Source organism: Phacochoerus africanus, chromosome 8 (genome assembly GCF_016906955.1).
Source record: "Phacochoerus africanus isolate WHEZ1 chromosome 8, ROS_Pafr_v1, whole genome shotgun sequence".
In the NCBI taxonomy this organism is placed as follows: domain Eukaryota; kingdom Metazoa; phylum Chordata; class Mammalia; order Artiodactyla; family Suidae; genus Phacochoerus; species Phacochoerus africanus.
In genome coordinates this window covers 54,403,644-54,409,643 of record NC_062551.1, presented here as the reverse complement: position 1 = coordinate 54,409,643, position 6,000 = coordinate 54,403,644, and positions in this window count along the sequence as shown.

Below are 6,000 nucleotides of genomic sequence, written 5' to 3'. Positions count from 1 at the left end.
TCTCTTTTTTTTTTTTTTCCGTGGCTGCACGCGCGGCATATGGAAGCTCCCTGGGCAGGGATTGAATCTGAGCCACAGATGCAAACTACACCACAGCTGTGGCAGTGCTGGATCCTTTAACCCATTACTTTGGGGCCAAGAATTGAACCTGTGCTTCCTGAGCTGCTGGAGTCTGGTTCTTAACCCACTGTGCCACGGTGGGAACTCCACTGAGAATGTTCTTGTGAGAAGTAGAAAAATGTTTAGTTGGTAAAGAGCTCTTTCTGGAATCAGACTATGTTAAATCCTGACTCTGCCACTCATGGGCAGTGTAACCTTGAGAAAGTTGTGTAATTTCTTTGTGTTTCAGTTCTTTCACTTTTGTAAAGTGGAGGTAATTATAGTACTTACCTCGTAGCGTTGTTGTGAAGAGTAATGTAATATAAAAATGAAGCATTTAGAATAGTGCCTGACACAAAGCAAGCACAATGTGTTAATTATTGTTATTGTTACTATATTCTGTTGCACAAGTGAAAAAGTTTCTCTGGGGAATATACCTAATATTGGGAGTTGTTGGGCCATAGGGTATGTATGCATTCGATTTTACTACTAAATTGTTCTCCAAGTAGTTTTAACAATTTATATTAACATCGAGGATAATTCTTATTTGCTCTGCAGCTCATCAATATCTGGTATTATTTGACTTTTCCATTTTTTACCAATCAGATTGTTTTGCAGTGGTATTTCTTTTTTTTTTTCCTTCTTTTTTGACAAAGAAGGAAAAAATAGCTTTATCACTTTGCCAGGCAAAGGAGGCCACAGCAGGCTAATGCCCTAAAGACCATATCCTCATTGTTATTTTAATTGCCTTTCACTGATTATTAATGACATAATATTTGTATTATGGAATTTTATATTGATTTGAATAATTTAACTCCATGATGCATGTCATAATTATTTAAATATTATAAAATATTTGTGAAGTGCTGCTCAAGCCTCTTGCCCATTTTCCTATTGGGTTATCTGTCTTTTTTTTTTTTTTTTTTTTTGGCTTTTCTCTTTTTAGGGCCACACTAGCAGCAGCATATGGAGATTCCCAGGCTAGGGGTCTAATCTGAGCTGCAGCTGCCTGCCTACACCACAGCCACAACAACACGGGATCTGATCTGTGTCTGCAACCTACACCACAGCTCACGGCAACGCTGGAACTTAACCCACTGAGTGAGGTCAGGGATTGAACCTGCAACCTCATGGTTCCTAGTCGGATTTGTTAACCACTGCGCCACGACGGGAACTCCTCATCGCGTCTTTTATAAAAAATCTTTTCCTCTACCAAGGCGTTGTGCTTCAAGGGGCAGCATTCACATCATCTGCAATTTTTTTGCCTGGAGTAATAGAAGACAGTGATCCTCCATTCCTTCATATTTTCTTGAATTTTATGCTATGGCTTTTCACATTTTCTTCTTTCTTCTTTCCACCTGAGACAGATTTTTGCATGTTATTTGAGGTAGGGGTCAGTTTCTTTTTTTTTTTTTTTTTGTCTTTTTATTGCTATTTCTTGGGCTGCTCCTGCGGCATATGGAGGTTCCCAGGCTAGGGGTCTAATCGAAGCTGTAGCTGCCGGCCTACGCCAGAGCCACAGCAACGCAGGATCCGAGCCGTGTCTGCAACCTACACCACAGCTCACAGCAATGCCGGATCGTTAACCCACTGAGCAAGGGCAGGGACCAAACCCTCAACCTCATGGTTCCTAGTCAGATTCGTTAACCACTGCGCCACGACGGGAACTCCAGTTTCTTTTTTTTTTGTTATATGGATACTCAATTGTCCTAACACCATTTATTGATAATTTAACCCTCTATTCACAGGTCTGCTATGGCATATCTATCCATGTATCAAGACTCCATATATGGGAGTCTAGTTTTAGGCTCTTGATTCTGTTCCATTAGTCTATTTGTCCCTGTCTCAATTCACATTGTCTTACTACAAATTTATAATAAGCTTAATACTTGTTAGAGTGTATCTTCTCATTTTGTTTTTATTCAGGAGTATCTTAGCTATTTGGGGGCTTTCGAGTTTTCAGGTAAATTTTGTTATCAAAGTTGAGGTGTCCTTATAAAATAAATGGAGGAGTGTTCCTCTTTCTGTTTTCTGGAAAAGCATATTTAATACTGGAATTATTTCTTCCTTAAAGGTTGGTAGAATTTGCCATTAATGATATCTGGTATTAGAAATGTTTGTATGTGTGTGTGTGTGTGTTTGTGTGAGTGAATATGTGTACGTGCATGTATGTGTGTTTGAAAGATTTTTTTTTTTTTTTAGATTGTGTCTGTAGCATACGGAAATTCCCAGGCCAGGGATTGAATTTGCACCACGGCAGCCATCTGAGCAGTGACAACACTGAGTCCTTACTTGCTGAGCCACAGGGAACTCCTATTTTTAGTTTTTTAAGGAAACTTCATACTGTTTTCTGTAATGGCTACACCAATTTGCATTCCCACCAACAGTGTAGGCGGCTTCCCTTTTCTCCACACCCTGTGCAGTCTAACATTATGTGCAGATTTTTTAATGGCCATTCTGATTGGTATGAGGTGGTACCTCATTGTAGTTTTGTTTTGCATTTCTCTAATAGTTATCAATGTTGAGCATCTTTTTGTGTGCCTATTGGTACCTTAACTGATTTTTTTTTTCTTTTTAGGGCCTCACCCACAGCATATGGAAATTCCGAGGTTAGGGTTTGAATTGGAGCTGCAGCTGCTGGCCCATGCCACAACCACAGCAACACCAGATCTGAGCCGCATCTGTGACCTATACTGCAGATTACTTCAATGCTGGATCCTTAACCCACTGAGCAAGACCAGGGATTGAACCTGCCTCCTCTTGGATGCTAGTCAGATTTGTTTCTGCTGAGCCATGACGGGAACTCCCCATTAACTGATTTTTGAATTTTTTTTTGTCTTTTTGCCTTTTCGGGGGCTGCTTCCCGCAGCATACGGAGGTTCCCAGGCTAGGGGTCGAATCAGAGCTGTAGTCACTGGCCTACGCCAGAGCCACAGCAACGTGGGATCCGAGCCACGTCTGCAACTTAACACGACAGCTCTCAGCAACGCCGGATCCTTAACCCACTGAGCAAGGGCAGGGATCGAACCTGCAACCTCATGGTTCCTAGTCGGATTCGTTAACCACTGCGCCAATATGGGAACTCCTGATTTTTGAATATTGAACCAGCCTTGCATACTTGGGATAAATCCCATTTGGTCATGATGTATAATTCTTTTTTTACATTGTTGGATTGTATTTGCCTTTTTTTTTTTTTTTTTTTTTAATGGCCACACCCACAGCATATAGTCCTGGGGCTAGGGATTGAATCTGAGTTGTAGCTAGCCTATGCTGCAGCTATACTGCCTACACCACAGCCATAGCAATACGGGATCTGAGTCACATCTGCAGCTTACACACAGCGCATGGAAATGCCGGATCCTTAACCCACTGAGCAGGGTCAGGGATTGAATTCAAGTCTTCATGGATACTAGTTGGGTTCATTATGGCTGAGCTGCAGTGGGAACTCCTTGCTAATATTTTATTGAGGATTTTTGGTCTATGTTTATGAGAGTTTTCTCTTCCTGTAATATCTTTGTCTGGTTTTGGTATCTGGGTCATGCTGATTTCATAGAATTATTCCCTTTGCTCTATCCTTTGATCATAGGGAACTGTATAATTTCATCCTTAAATATTTGGTAGAATTCATTAGTGAGCCCATGAAGACCTTGTGCTTTCTGTTTTGGAAAGCAATTAATTATTTATTATTTCTTTAATAGAGAAAGGCCTATTTAGATTATCTATTTCTTCTGTATGAGCTTTGGAAGATTGTGTTTTTCAAGGAATGGTCTATTTTATCTAGGTTATCAAATTGATGGTCATAGATTTTTTCTTGGTATTCCTTTATTATCCTTTTAATGTCCTTTGGATTTGTAGTTATGTCTTCTATTTCTGATGTTAATAATTTGTGCCCTCTTTCTTTTGTCATTACTCAGCTTGGCTAAAAGCTATCAATTTTATTGATCTTTTCAAAGAACCAGCTTTTGATTTTGTTGATTTTCACTACTGATTTTTGTTTTCAATTTCTACTCTAATTCTTTTTTTTTTTTTGTCTTTTTGCTATTTCTTGGGCTGCTCCCGTGGCATATGGAGGTTCCCAGGCTAGGGGTCCAATCAGAGCTGTAGCCACCGGCCTACGCCAGAGCCACAGCAACTCAGGATCCGAGCCGCGTCTGCAACCTACACCACAGCTCATGGCAACGCCGGATCGTTAACCCACTGAGCAAGGGCAGGGACCGAATCTGCAACCTCATGGTTCCTAGTCGGATTCATTAACCACTGTGCCACCACGGGAACTCCTCTACTCTAATTCTTATTTGCCTTTTCTTCAGAAGAAAAACTTTTAAATTCTTCTAGTTTCCTAAGGTGGAAACTTAGATTATCAATTTTATATATTTTTTTATTTTTTAAATATATGCATCCAATGCTATAAATTTCCCTCAAAGCACTGTTTTTGCTGCATCCCAGAAATTTTGGTGAGTTGTTTAATTTTTATTTAGTTCAAAATATTTTAAATTTCTCCTAAGGTTTATTCTTTGGCTCATGTGTTAGAAGTTTTTTTTTGTGTTTTTTTTTGTTTTTGTTTTTGTTTGTTTGTTTTAAAAGTTTGTTGTTTAGTCACCACGTATTTTGGGATTTTCCAGTTATCTTGTGTTATGTAATTCTGGTTTAATTTGATTGTGGACTGAGAGCAGGCATTGTATGACTTCTTGACTTTTACATTTGTTAAGGTGTTTTGTGGCCTAGAATGTGGTCTACTGTGGTGAATGAGCTTGAGAAAAGTACGTATTCTTCTGTTACTGGATGAAGTAATTGGTAGATGCTAATTATATCCTGTTGATTGGTGGTGGTGTTGAGTTCAACTATATCTTTACTGATTTTCTGCCTGCTGATTTTCAGTCTTTGATCTCTTTGCATTTCAGTTTTGGAGGTTTCCATTGAGATAGCCTCAAGATCAGAGTTTATTTTCTTTATTAGTAGAGTTTATCAGAGTTTATTTTCTTTATTAGTAGACGTTTCCAGTCTACTAATATACCTCTCAAAGATATTTCTCATTTTTGTTATGGCATTTTTTTCTTTGTCTCTATCAATTCTCCTTGGTTCTTTCTTAGGATTTACATCCTTCTGCTTACATTGCTCATCTGTTCTCACATGCTATCTACTTACTTAATCCATTAGAGCCCATAGCATATTAATCATAGTTGTATTAAATCCCTGGTCTGATGATTTCAGTGTCCCCGCCATGTCTGGTTCTGATGCTTGCTGTCTCTTCAAATTGTGCTTTTTGCCTTTTGGTATGCCTTTTAATTTTTTTTCCTTGATAGCCTGAACATGATGTAATGGGTGAAAGGAACTGCTGTAAACAGGCCTTTAGGAGTGCGGTGGTAAGGTGTAGGGACAGGATGTGTTCTGCAATCCTATGACTAGATCTCAGTCTTTAGTGAGCCTATTTTTCTGGACTGTGAATTTCACAAGTTTTTCTTATATTTTTTTCCCCTTCTTTTCTTAGGACAGGATGGCTAGAATGGGCTGGAGTTGGATATTTCTTTACCCTAGGTCAGTTTGACTCTGATATTACCCCAAAAGATTAGATTCTGGTTAACTAGTTTCTCCTGAGGACTGGAGCCATTCAGAATGGTTCTTTTTTCCTTCCCCCTGCTGGAAGCACAAGGGATTTTTCTCTGATATCTTCTAAGAAACTGGTCAGGTTCCTGGAGGTTGAACTCACAAATGGCTAAGTCCCCTTGCAGTTTTAAACTCTCAGAGTTGTCCACACAGAGCCTCCAGAAATTTGTCACTTATAATTCAAGTTTCCTGTCCTGGTACTGGTTCCATGGTGATTTGCGCTCAGGAGTCTGCTCTGCTCTGTAATCAGTGAATCTGTATTTGCCTGTCTTTCTGGTCTTGAAGGCAGTGATTTGC